Consider the following 14,940-nt stretch of genomic DNA (forward strand, 5'->3'; position numbering starts at 1 on the left):
GATTTTGCATTATTTCATTTTAGGAATCGTCATGAATACGCGTCTCTCCTTTCCGCTGATTATACACTAGAAGGGGAAAAAATCATGATATGGTTGGCTCAACAGTGAGAAAAAGTGTTAAAAAGTATTTATTGTCAAAATCATAATAAAGAAGCGGAAACAGTTAATCGGACATGGTGAAGAGCTTGACTCCCTACAACCACTATTACTTCCTCTACTCCCAGGAAACCTGAACGCTAAGAGTAGGTAAATAGAATCTGTAGGAATATTTGGTTTAAAAGAGACTTTTACCTCAGAGACAGATGCTGGAAAGTAAATTAAAAACTATGTAAATTTCATTATGAGATTAGTTTTATGCTTTACAATCGTTTCCTTCTTACCATTGTTTCGTGATGAGTGTAGTGTTTTATAACCGGTTCATTTCTACCATTGGTTTACGACAAGTGTTATGCTTTACAATCGTTTCCTTCTTACCACTGTTTCGTGATGAGTGTAGTGTTTTATAACCGATTCATTTCTACCATTGGTTTACGACAAGTGTTATGCTTTACAATCGTTTCACAATTGCTTCTCGATGAGTGTTATACTTTAAAATTGTTTACTCTTGTTTTACAATGCGTATTAAGCTTTAAGATATTTTTATTATTGTTTTACGACGAGTGTTAAACTTTAAATGACTTTTTATAATTGTTTATTTTCAAATTTGCAACAGATTTTGTATTTTTTTTCTTCTCAAAAATCTCTGCTTGGACGCTTGCTTCGGCTAATTATTTATACTAAAATTACTTTATTTTTTTGTGATTTAATTTTCTGAGTAAAACATGCAGAATAAAAAAGGTTGAACGCGCACGACTACGAATGTCTGTCAAGGCAATCGTATTCTTACATTCAGGTGTGTATACTATGCATGTATTCAGTAAACAGAAAATGAGTTGGTATTCAATTAAACTCGAATCAGATTCGGTTTTGCACATATTGTTCAGCGATAACCTTTATATATCTGTAATATGATAGGAAAAAGCCAGCGATAAGCTTTATATATCTGTAATATGATAGGAAAAAGCCAGCGATAACCTTTATATATCTGTAATATGATAGGAAAAAGCCAGCGATAAGCTCATGATGATCAGCACCAACTTCTCAGAAAGGTCTCATCTTAACAGAACACGAACTTAAGTCGCTCTCATAAGATAGCATTCTGCACATTTTGATATTTTTGTCAAAAAGCTGCATGTAAACCACGCGCAATACGCACATCTTATTGACACAATGTTATAGATTGCTCGTGTTATCACAGCAAAGAAGCAGGAAGCGAGGGTTGACCCAAATTTACACCACGTGCTTTTTATCAGTATTTATTCCATATAAGTGCAAAGTACAAACAACATCACTTCTCATCACAAACTGTACATGGAAAATAAAACTACGCTAAATACGTCAGTTTAAAATGAATGTGTAATCTTTACAAACCCAACATATTTTTTAAAAAGTAAACGGATATCCAGTAGAGTCCCAATAGATGAATTAGTCTGACGGCGAATTATAGGTAATTTACATAGATTTATTCAGGATATCGTATGTGATTGGTGTGGTTACAGACTGAATTTTTCTGCGAAATGTAAAAAAACAAAACGTTGCCAAAAAACTGCAATATGATTACAAGCGATGGATCCATTTGAAGAGTACGCGGGAGTGCAAGCTTTGTCACTGGAAATTTTCTATCTGATCACAAAAACAAACAGCTGTAGCTGCTATAACACATGCAAACCAACGTATTTGTCCAGAAATTTAGCGTCACTTATTGGCACATCAAATATCAATCGTTAGGCATAATAAAAGTGAATGCACATCTCAAAGATATACTGGAAAATATAGGGTATTGGTAATAGCGCGCGTTATTTATCCGCAAAAAGAAGAAGAAAGTATCATCAAGTTTCTGACACACAGTAATCCAACCACTCACCCCCCCCAAAAAAAAGCAGTGAAAGAAAGGACAAGCAGATCTTCAATTTTACGTGCACATCTTTACCATTGTTTCTTAAATGAATCATGTATGAAACATGCTTAATGACAAGCATATTTATACATACATACATACGTACGTACACACATACGTACGTACGTACATACATACATACATGCATACGTACGTACATACATACATACATACATACATACATACATACATACATACATATTTATATGTACTTGGAACATTGGATTATGCTTCTTACCTGAAGCTGTATTTTATCACCCTTTTTTCCAGGAGAGATATGAATAGTGGCAATTTTTCAGACACTCGCCACAAACATATGATTTAGTACAATTACCTGTTTTTAAGAATCTCTTGTTATATGGTCATGTGTCATAACCGCCGACTCCGCCCCTATCAGTGTGATTAGCAATGTAGACAAACATTTGTCAGATAGAAGACGAAGACTGATCCAAAGTCCCTAACACGTGTATATGTTCACCCATGAAAACATGTAGTAACTGAATCCATATCTTAATTTAAGGAGGATGTATCGCTTTTGAAATTTAAGGAATATTATTATTCAACCATCATGAGAGGTTGGAACTCCACCTGATCTTGTTCAGATGACACAAAAAAATCATAAATATATAAAGATAATAAAAGACAGTACTGGTACACTAACAATGAATGAATATTGTTTATGACCAAAACCTCCACGTCGTCACTTAAAGTAATATACTTGCAGTGAATTGCATAACGAATTACATGAAAAGAAAAACCATTTTGGCGGACCTATTAAAAAAGGAAAATCTTGCACATGGAACAATCCGGGGGAAAAATCCTAGATTTGTCTATGTGTTTAATAGTTTAATATGTTTTTTCATCCTTTTCCTTCTGCTTTGCTGCTTCTTTTCATGCTTGCTTGCTCTGATATATATATATATATATATATATATATATATATATATATATATATATATATATATATATATATATATATATATATATGGTAAGCGGAAATATTTACTTCCAATTATTAGAGTGTTAAACTATGTTTGGACACAACTACAAACATGGTTAAATTTTGTACTATGATTATTCGGGAGTTAATACGTCTTGTCATATTCCTTTAAAATATGTGACGATGTTTTCTGTAGCAGGTAAAGAATGGTACTGGGAAGACGCATCAAGGTAGGCATGCATACTACAAGACTATATTAATGTACCATAATCGATGACAATGTTTTTTTATTGTTATGAATTTTTATTGTTTTGTTAGCTATAGGGCCTACCTTTTCGTGGACTAGACTCGCCTCGATATCATATACCTTCTAACTGGTACGGTGCAGTAAAACATCAAACCAACATCAAACTAAACCATCCAGGCGACGGGAAAAGGCATCTTTCGCATTTCCGTTAAAACGTCAGTAGGCAGTCTATATATGAAAACCAATCAAGCACGACTGAAGACGATTTTTAGGAAATCCAGCCATAAGATAACGGCATAGCGACAATGAGCGGCCGATTGACAGCAGACATAACAGTATCCGCTGCGTCTATCTTTATAACTATCGTAGCATCATTGGCCGAATATTTGTATCCTAAATAAGAACCGTTAAAAAAATAGTTTGTAATACGACTCTCTAATTGTTCATATGAATTGAATGGTTAATCTTAACCCATCCACCTCTGTCTTTCTCTCATAAGGAGTGGCTAATAGGAAATCATGCCCTTTTGTGTTTGTGTTTGTTTTTATTTGTTTTTATTTTTGACGTAGTTTTAAAAATTTTATTAATATCCCTACGATATCTGTAGTGTGATAGTTTATATTGATGTTTATCCCTGAGGCTTCATTGCCACAGACACGTAGCATCATGTCCCACCCAGTCATATTATCCTGACACCATGCCGTCCATTTCTAACTCTATGTGGTCTTAAACTAAGGTTATAATGCAATACATGTTTTCTTACACCAGACTCAGATTCCTTGACCTTTGCCCTTTTCATTACCACAATGAATACGCTTCTTTCTAGCCCGACGAGTAGGTCATGCACATATTGTGGTGAAGGTACATAGTGCAAAACTGCAAATTTTGATGCAGAAACCACTCTTTTTTCAGTTACAATGATCTTGACCTTTGACCAACTCGTTACACCAAGCTCAAAGTAAAAACCAAAAAAGATTGGTCCATGTATGTGATATGGAACATATCTTCTTATATGCTCATTTTCTTCTCCGTTAACTTTACATTGTCAGAATCGTTCAGTATTTTACGATATTGCACACCTTCATTATGCATTCACGTGCATAAAGGAACTACTTTCTATTGTAAACAAACAGACGCAGACGCCAGCACTTTTAATTAGTAAACAAATCATGTACACTCGCGTAGTAGGCGCTTTACGTTTTGGTTGATTAAATTTGTTTCTGAATGAAGTAAAGCAGATGTTTCGTGGACTGCCACATACCAGCTGCTTTGGCACAATCCGCGTTAACTTTTTTGATACAATGTTTCAGATTTAGGCTAACTATACAATAGACGCAAGAAAGGGTCCTTACAAATGACAAAAAAGTGACAAGGCATAAACTGTCTTCTTTAGTTGGTAATAAGAAAGGCAACAACAAATTTACTGACAGTTTTACAGCCTTAATTTCATCAAAGTGTACTTTCTTAGTTCTACAAATCCGAATTACATGAGCCATGCCATAGGTTCTCAATCTTGATTACAAATTTCGAAATTGTACTGTAATTTCGATTATAAGTGCAATTACATCATCCTTACCTTACTGCATTCAAAATGAAATAAGCAATAAATTCCATAGCGTCTTTTTGATAATTGCAATTGAAAGACATCATATTTTTCCCACATTATGATTTCAAACATTCAAAGACAGAAACAGAAACACATCTGCAGATGCCAACACGCTTCTCCCTCGCTTCTTCAATCCGATGCATTTCATGTGGAATTATCACATATAAATCCAGCCCATAATCATGAAATTTCGTAGAATTGCAAAATATAACAAAATCTATTCATTCCAGATCAAATAGAAAAGTTGATGCAATACGCATTCATTCACAATATGACTCCAAATTTCAATTTGAACTAGACCAGCCATTTTATTTCGAAAGTTATGTGTAGCGCGCGACTAAGTTCAAATTTATCTTGGAGGAGTTATGTGCGCTGTAATAATGTTGTGGCTGTGTAACGATGAATCTGCGCTTGTATATTTAGTTTGGAATACGGCATACATTCAGTTACTTTGTTTCTTGTAGTGTATTTTGGTAATATAATTAAGCATTAGGTAAAATAAGAAAATGAGCATATAATATATAATCCTAAGGTCGTGCAGTATTTACATCCGAGAAACTCGTTCACATTTTCCCATACAAATGCAGTAACCTGTAATTATTGTGCATCTTCGCTAGCCAAGGTTCCGATAACCGTATCTACACCTTGGCATATCGAACAGATATTTATGTGACGCATCCAATCAAAATTAAGTTGTTCAGACTGGAACACTGTTCTGACGTGATCGAGACAAGGGGAGCACACAATTTGAATGGACTGATAAATAAGTAATTTTCCAGTGTCGTCACTTAAACATATCTGTAATCACTTCCCACTGCTACACAGTCATACATTTGATGTTAAACTTACAAAGTGTCCTTTCTAGGACAACTTCAAGCGCCGTTTTCGACGGATGTACAATGCAACAGCTATTAGTTAGTTGGCATTATATACTAATGGAGGCAACACATGAAATCCAATAGACGTCGCTTGGACAAAGCGCCAATATGGCTGTTCGATCCGCCAAGGTGTGGATAGGGTTATCGGAACCTTGGCAGGCGAAGATTCTTATTGTGTGGAAACCATTTTTCGTGTCCGACTCACCTTTACATTGACTTTTTTACAAGTTACCTATGAAATGTAAATCCTTATTCCGTACCTCAAGTGCAAGCCACGCGCTAGGTTTGGTAGCTGGAACTGATGGAGAGCTCAAGTTACTTGTGTGGAAACGAAATATTAATAGATAGACAACATCAAATAAAACATCTTTATGGCGTGCCTATCAAAATAAGATAAACCCCAGAAGGGGAAACTGAGAACTCTTTCTGACCTGACCCGGATAGATCTTTCTTTTGTTTTAGAAGCCAGATTGTCTATTTTAAACGCTTTACGAGTTTCACATGCAAAGAAAAACTTTATTTTCATAATTTGTCCCCACCTCCAACAATGTGAAAACGAATATCAGAAATATACTCGGAAAACAAAGAGTATCTTAGTACTTTGTCCTGTCGTGATACTCAGATGAGTATCAACGAAAAACTGGATAAAACGCTGATACAAAGTATCCAGGCCTCCCACGATTCAGCAAACGAGGACAGTCACGCGCAGATTAATGACCGATACTGGTGCAGAAATTCAAGATGGCGGAATACAAATATGTTTTGGCAATAAAGAAATAGCATTAAACCAGTTATTTCCAGCTGTGTCGCCATTGCCTGTTTCGTTGTATTATTCATAACTATGTAAGATAAGGTACTGAATGTTTGTTTGAAATGTCACTATGTAGTACTGTCATTTACAGCCACTTTGTATGAACTGGGGGGGGGGGAATGGGTAGACAGCGAGAGACTGCACGATTGTACGGATGTACTTTGTGTCAGATACGCTTAAATTAAATTTTTATTCGAATATTCCAACTTTTCTGTCATACAGCATACTTGTATAATGAATGAATGGAACAGATAATGCGGTCGGGGTGGGTGGGGTTGGGTTGGCAATGGGTCAATGTGTGTGGGGTTAGGTTGGTCATGCAATTGATACCTATTTATGCAATGCAGTTTCTGGAGCTTTACGTTTTGTCATTTCTCTTTATCTTTGTTAAGAGAAAAACTGTCATAGTTACGATGTGATAGTCTGGACTAAATATCTGGAGAGGTCATGGTTTATGTCAGTACTACATGAAATACATGTATAGAGATTAGATCTATATCTTAAATCAATGATTCGTTATGGCACAGAAAGTTTTGGATTTGTTTAGCAATTAATTCAGTAATGTTAACATGAAGAAAAAAAAATGTGCATAGCTATAAGGTAGATGCTAGGTTTACCTGGTCGCTGTCTTAGGATTGGTTAGGACCTATTAGAACGCCTGCTTCAAGTGTGACAATACAAAATCATATCAAGCAAATCTGATGATGTTGAAAGACCTGCAACTAGTGTCTAACGTTTAGGCCACTGGCTTGAATATTACTTGTTATAAAAGTATGTAGCTTGTTGTCACGTGCGCCCTACAGAATTATAACTAACCCCGGAGAAGGACGTATAATTTACACAGCAGAATTCTGGGCAATACTAAAAGCACTAGAATGGGTGGAAAAAAAACAACCCACCCCTAACAGTAATAATAAGCGACTCGCTAAGCGTCCTAACAACCATCCTAAATAACAATACCAAATATAGAGAAAACTTCCTAAATCAAATTAACCTAATACTAAAAAAACTGAAAAGCAGTAAACAACAAATAGATTTCCTATGGGTCCCATCCCACATAAAAATACTAGGAAACAATCTAGCAGACGAATTAGCTAAACAAAAGCAAAGCGAGCTAAACCACGTACCACTGGCATACAGTGTTAGTGAAATATAGAGTCTAACAACAATCATGATAAACCAAAAATGGCAGGAATATTGGAACAATAACAAGAAAGGTAGAAAATTATATAACACACTCAACGAAACCATTAGAAATAGAAAACCACCTTTACTTAAAGGAAAAGATCAAAAGGTAATAAATAGAATTTACACAGGAAAAACCAAGTTGGCCAACAGCTACGGAAAACACATAGGACCAAAACCTCATAACCCAAATTGTTACTATTGTAGGGTGCCAGAAGATCTGCACCACATTTTCAAACATGCAACAGATTAAAGAAAGAAAGGAAACATCTCAAAATCGAACAAAACAAAATAGGATCGCCGAATACATACCCAGAATTCCTAAATAGCACTAACCCCAATCTAAATATCACATACAACAACATCATAACTTTCCTTAAAAAAACTGAAATATATACAAAAATTTAAATAACAATCATAAATATATAATTAAACAATACACCAAATTTAGACCAATAGCGAAGACTAGGATTCGGTTTTCCTGATATCTCCAACTATGAGATGCGAGTGTGATCGACAAGGAAATCTAATGTGAAACTAGCTAAAAATACAAAAAATTAATTAGATTACAATAATAAATACACTCATAAAATATATACCAAATTTAGACCAATAGCGAAGACAAGGATTCGGTTTTCCTGATATCTCCAACTATGAGATGCGAGTGTGATCGACAAGGAAATCTAATCTAAAACTAGCTAAAATTATTACAAGAATAAATACACTCATGAAATATATACCAAATTCAGACCATTAGCAAAAACTCAGATTACTTTTATTTGCATAACTATAGAACTAATATTTAGGAACTAGGACGGCCGGATAGGTCTCGTGGGTTCACAGACTAACACGGCCGTGCATGGCCCTGAATAATAAAAACAAACTAAGGATGAATCTAAACAATTATAATCAAAATAAGCCCACTGACTGAAAAAAACTATCCAAATAACAAACGTAAATTAAAAAACACCAACTACAAATAGATAACTAGTCCATAAACCAGGAAGAAATATACAGGGGGGTAGGTGCTGAAAATAACAAACCTTTCTCTACTTCTCATACCATACCACTCTCCTAACACCCTAACTAACAACTATAAAAACTCTATCTTCTATACATAGGTGACAGCTAAAACAAACCTAGATTTAACCATATAATCCCAAAATAGAACGTATAAGGTGGTCGCAAGAATAGACCATCAGGGACACCCGCATTAAGACCCCAAATTTACACATATAAGGTAGTCGAAAAAAAAAAACAACGACTATCAGGCCCGGCGGCACAATGCTGCAAAATAACAACTATATAGAATAATATCCCAAAAATTACTTGTATAAGGTAGTCAAAAAACCCAGTGACTATCAGGTCCAGCAGCACAAGGCTGCAACCGAAAATTACAACTAGAAAAATAGGACCCAAAATTACTCATTAAGATGGAAAAAAACACCAACTCCATCCAGGGCCAGCAGCACAAGGCTGCAAAACCAATTGATTAAACTGCTGTCACCTAGAAACTAACATCGACCTCAATAGGCTCTATCTCTCTTTTAAAAATAGCACAGAGTTTTATTATATCAATTCAAAAAGACGAAATTTAGAACAAAATATCCTGGATCGGAAAAGCACTACTGACCTGTGGTAAGACAACACAACCCGAGCCTGACCACTTTTACCCTTTACCACGGACAGACACCAAAACCCATACGTGCAGTGCACGAATCATAAGCTAAAAACGAACTAGATCGGGTCCAATCCCACTAGTCGCTAATCAATGCAAATGAATGACTGAGTGCGTGTTGGGTCCAATCCCACTCAAACATAGGCCTTACAATCAGATCGATATGTACACAAATAGTACCTCGACCTGACGGCCCAATCAATAAGTGTTCTGTGAACACATAAAAGCCTGGAGGAAGTGGCACCATTCCTTCCCTCAGGAGTAATCAAAAAGGTGCCTGTGGCACCATAAACCAGTGGTACATGCTCAATGCGAGCGCACACCACTATAATTCAACACAACAACAACAACGTATAATTTAAACGTTAAATTGCTCAGAGCCCTTAGTCAGCAAAGCCGACTGTCTAGGTGTTAAAATATAAAATTAATCAGATGAAAGGTATAACAATTTCATAAATTATATCACGGTATTTCACAATTACATGACAATTTTCAATGCAATTGCTTCCAATCAATCCACGACCTATCCAAAATGCGAAATTAAAGTGAGACGGTTTCCTTCCGCGACCCTTCTATGTTACTAATCTGTAACTTCCGCCTTTAATTCCTTTCCCGGCGGTCCTTGTTGGTACTTCCGGTACCCTCGTCTCCGTTCTCTCGGCCTCCTTGTCGGTACTTCCGGTACCCTCGTTTCCGTTCTCTCGGCCCTCCTTCCTCACACAACAGCCTATCTCTATGTGCTCGAGATCTCCACGACTTCTTCTCTCTAATCTTCGGGTGGCATCAATTCCCACCTGGAAAGCTTCCTCATAAGCCTCTGTTCCAATCTTGTCTGAAGTTCCTAGAACTAACCTTTCGCCCTTTTCAACGAGTGCAAAACTTGGGCACTCGGAGCGCAGTCTAGTCTCTCCAGTTCTGCTCCCTTCAATGCCCAGACGTGCCCTGATTATTTCACAATGGAATATCGCAATGGATTAAAAGAATAATGTCTGGCTGCGTGAGAAACCCTCCCAAAATTCGATTATCTTTGTTCTGATTGGATACTGGTGATCTCTTGAAAAGGGTTTGCGGTGGTATCACTGATCTGTTACAATGTCTGGTTTCCGGCCTCCAAGCCGAAGCCGACCGGTGACATCACTGCTAATTGCAAACAAGAGAGTCTCTCGCCCCGCGGCAAGATCTTCAAAGGAAGTAACCGCGAATTTTAGTTAACCCAATGGCTAAGTCACGGAAAGGATTTTCCTTTGTTTCAGAATAGGTCTAAAGTTGTAATATTAAATAACATGTATTGACATTACCCAAAGTACTTTGAATTAGGAATTCTATCTGAAGACATTCATAAACAGGAGCAGGAATTGTTAACAAATTTTCTCACACAAAGTGACATTTGTCTTTATGGAATTACTGCTAAATACACGTGCGAAAAAGGGGAAAAGCTGGCTATCAGTACATCATTCATGCCAAATGGAATATTTTATCATCATAGCGATATGAAATTTTCTAGTTCAAGGTTATCAAAATCAAACTACACAACTACACGCATCAATTGCACATTTTTGCAGGTGTGACAATTTACTATATATATATATATATATATATATATATATATATATATATATATATATATATATATATATATATATATATATATATATATATATATAAAGTATAAACACATATAGGCATATATTACCAATTCTTTGAATGATTTTTTGTTTCTCTTCGGGGTACGTCGTATAGAAAATCAAACGTTTTGAACTACACAGGTGTTGAATGTTTAAAGCATTACGATTCCTTTGTTAATTTTACAGTAAGCATTGTATTACATTATTATTTCATATATACTTGTTGATTCTCGCCATCAAAGATTCTGACTAAGCATTCTTCTCCAAAATCTGTTGTATTATCAACCAATATTCCACCTACGCAACCCTGTTATATGTTCCATTAGTCCATTTAAAATACAAGTATGCTCAAAAACATGCAAATGGTTTTTTTTTATAAAATATGAAAACAGAATGTGAAATAACGACAAAAACACAACTGATCAAACTTTCCTTCAAACAGAGCTTCTCTGATGCACACACAAGCAAAAGCACAACCACACGAGCAGCAGAGAGGGTGAACAGACCACTTAAGGGAGTTGTCACCCTTGTGTTTGGACCCAAAAAAAATAGTGACCCTTCATAGAGGTCATATACCACGTCTACGATTATTGTTTGTCCTAAACAGAATTGTAGACGCCCCCTCTCTGCTGCTATTCATGTTGTAAAAGAAGTTTTTAAGTTTGATGAATATTTTTCTTTTCATCTGAATCATGGGAATCTTCGGAATCTTCATCTGAATCATGGGAATTTGTTCTATGTTTCAAGTAATATTCAAGTTCTGATGGTGGTTTTTCTATTTTTGGATTTATGTTCTTTCTGTGTTTATAATATATCATCAAACTTCTGTATCGATCTCCACCGCAATTTTTGCAAATCTGATATAATCCTCTAAAGCCGTTGTTACATCCAACACAACTTCGTGGACCAGCATGAGGATTTTTCTTTATAAGATAATTATGTTTTTTACAATATTCTCCACGGCATTTTTTATCACATTTGTTAGTGGTTCCTTGACGCAGCCACGCACAGTTGTTCATTATATGAATGATATCTTTTTAATTAAATTTACACCCCTTCTGCTGATATTAATTAAAAGATTGTTATATTAAAAAATAATGGTACATTCGGAATCTCATACTGCAAGAATAGCTCGAGAACGATTAGAAGCAATTAAAAGATTTCTTCCTGTCAGAGACTCATTCAGAAAAAATCTGCAAGCGCAGCAAGAAGCACAAGTTGAGTACGAAGAAGATACTAAAAAACTGTTTAAGCCCGTCACTGCAGCTACTGAGAAAGTTACAACTGTCATACAAGAGGATCTTCTTCCGGTATCAAAAAAAAAATAGCAAGAAGAACTAAACAGACAAAGAAGATTTTACAAGATCTTCCAACTAATATAGCTGCGGCTCAGCCTCCACCTGTTGGTGAGGAAATACTTGAAGAAATTGGAAAACTTCGTACTGAGATAGGTGATATGAAAGATCGTGAATTAATAAAATCAGAAGAGGAGAAAGATGATGAAAGGAAAATAATTACGCTGAGTAATAAATTTACTAGTGCGGGTATCAGATTCATAAAAGAAATAGGGGATATTGATACGTTATCAAAATTTGCAGTAGAAAGTGTGGATAAAAAAGAAAAACTTTTAAGACCTGAATATAGTCCCGCTCGTATTAGTAATCCTGAAATCTGGTATAAATGGATATATCGTATATATTACGATAAAGATAGAGTTTACTCCAATGTTAAGGTATATAATGATTATCGCAGAAAAATAGACATGTATCTTGCACAAAAAGAACCAAAAGTATCACAATCTCTCAGAACAATAAGTGAGGAAGAAGAAGTATCACCCTCAAGACTATTTAAGAAAACAACAGAAAAAAGATCACCCTTAAGACTATTTAAGAAAACAACAGAAGAAGAAGGAGCAATGGGAAGTGGTCTGGGGGATGATTTTGTTTGTCCTGATAATATCGTCAATGACGTGTCACGGTTAGAAGTTCTCATAGGAGTAAAACGTGCCGGAAATAATTCACCAGAAATAATTAATGAAGCAGCTGATATTTGCCAGCGATTATTTCGCGGCGGCATCATGGATATCGGCGTTTACCGAGAACTTATCGATGAACTTGTTGATGACTAGTTGTTAGATAAATGGTGAATAAAAATAAGATGATCATACATAATAATCGTCGCAAATCTGTACAGGTCAGAGCGGTAAACTCACGATTACCAATCTATAGAGCTACTTACGGAGATGGACTTGGTGATGTTATTCAGGGTCTATTTAGAAGGATGGCTCCAAAAGCAATACCGATTGCAAAACAATTAGGTATGAAGGCCATTGATATTGTTCGTGATAAAGCTCCTGGTGCAATTATCAATGTTGCTGGTAAGGCGTTCTCGGCGATCAAAGAAAGACTAGCACGATTGCGACGAAAACGACAACCACCAGTAAAATTACCAAGTACTGAGGTGATGCCTGCAGATGTCAGTAAAATAATAAATCAAGCTGCAAATCAAAAACTAGCGGAATTATCTGAAGAAGCAGAAAAAATATAACAGCAAATTTAATGGCAGGAAGCGGTCTTCGTCGACGATGATTAATCATTTGGAAAAATGATAATTACAATAAAATGTTTAAACGCATATCTGACCCAGCATTTGACATGGATACACCGGTCCTCAAAGATGAATCGGTACGTGATTATCAATTTTATTCCTATGACGCAAAACAACCAGATCAGCGAGTGAGAATCGAATTACAGGTTCATGATACAAGTAGATATTTTTTGCCCGCTGAGGCGTTTATTGAAGTAGAAGGTGAACTTGTAAAGGGGGATAATACGGCATATGCTGCCAATGCACGAGTTAGTTTTGTCAACAACGGAATTATGGCACTGTTTGATAGCGCCACATACATGATTGATGGAAAAAATATTGAATCAATTCAGAAGGATGTTGATGTTGCTACAACAATAATTGGTCTAGCGAGATATTCTGACGACTTTACAAGATCAGCCGGTCCAACAATGATGTTTGCCAAGGCTATTGCTGACAGCGCTGATCATATCAGGTATGCAAAAATACGAACACCACAAGGTACTGCAGTTGATCCACAACCGGTTGGTGATGGTCCTGAATACGCAGCCAGACCAGCTGCTGCTTTTGATATTGTGCGAGGCGATAGCGCGACTTTCAACCTAGGATTTGCAACACGCCGATTAGCGTTGTTGGGAAATAATAGAAATTTTTCGTGTGCAATTCCATTATCTCACATCTTTGGATTTTGCAGAAATGTTAGAAAGGTAATCTTTGGAGCTAAACACACAACTGTACTCGTAAGAAAGGGTAATGATAATGATGCAATCTGGCGAGGTGCTGGTGTTGCTGATGCTGGTAAAGTAAATATAACAAAACTTTCATTGTGGATGCCAGTAATGACACCATCAATTACTGAAGAACAAAAATTACTATCTTTTATGGATCAAGGCGGTAAATTATTAATATCATGGTTAACAGTAACCACAGATGCTGCTCAAAGCAATGTTAATGGTTTATTTACATGGCATATAGCATCACAACAGGGTGTTTCTGCGCCGCGACACATTTTTATTGCGCTGAAAAATAATAACCGGATAAATAATCAAGAACGTTCACATATGATATTTGATAACCTTGGAGTTAATGAAGTTTCCTTGCGGATAAATGGACATCAAGAACCGGCTGAGGATATGTTGTTAAATTTTAATCAAAATCATGTAGCGCGTGCATATCATCGTTTGATGTCATTCATGGGACGTGATCAAAATATAGATACCGGTTTGCAAATATCACAACTAGATTTTACAGGTCTATATCCGATTTATTATTTTTCGCTGGAGCATCTTGATTTATCCAAGCAATCGGTCGTTGATATACACTTTCGAGCTCATGTTACTAACCCGCCAGGTGGTGGTGCCTTCTACAGAGCAATCGCGGTCATACTT

General features: G+C 36.1%; 1 protein-coding gene across 3 annotated transcripts in view; it reads right to left on the bottom strand.

The window, feature by feature from the left end:
- The window catches only part of LOC149805640 (methylated amino-acid transporter SLC25A45-like), a 46,627-nt gene extending 44,211 nt beyond the window's left edge, over positions 1 to 2,416 (bottom strand). The window contains exon 1 of one of the 3 annotated variants that reach the window (XM_089950291.1): positions 2,331 to 2,416. The gene's annotated coding sequence lies outside the window, so the exon portion shown is untranslated. The remainder of the gene's footprint in view (positions 1 to 2,330) is intronic. The other 2 variants (XM_089950289.1, XM_089950290.1) reach the window with 2 other exon arrangements.
- Between the last annotated feature and the right edge of the window lie 12,524 nt (positions 2,417 to 14,940).

The sequence above is a fragment of the Sinohyriopsis cumingii genome, chromosome 2 (assembly GCF_028554795.1).
Source record: "Sinohyriopsis cumingii isolate HCF-2022 chromosome 2, ASM2855479v2, whole genome shotgun sequence".
In the NCBI taxonomy this organism is placed as follows: domain Eukaryota; kingdom Metazoa; phylum Mollusca; class Bivalvia; order Unionida; family Unionidae; genus Sinohyriopsis; species Sinohyriopsis cumingii.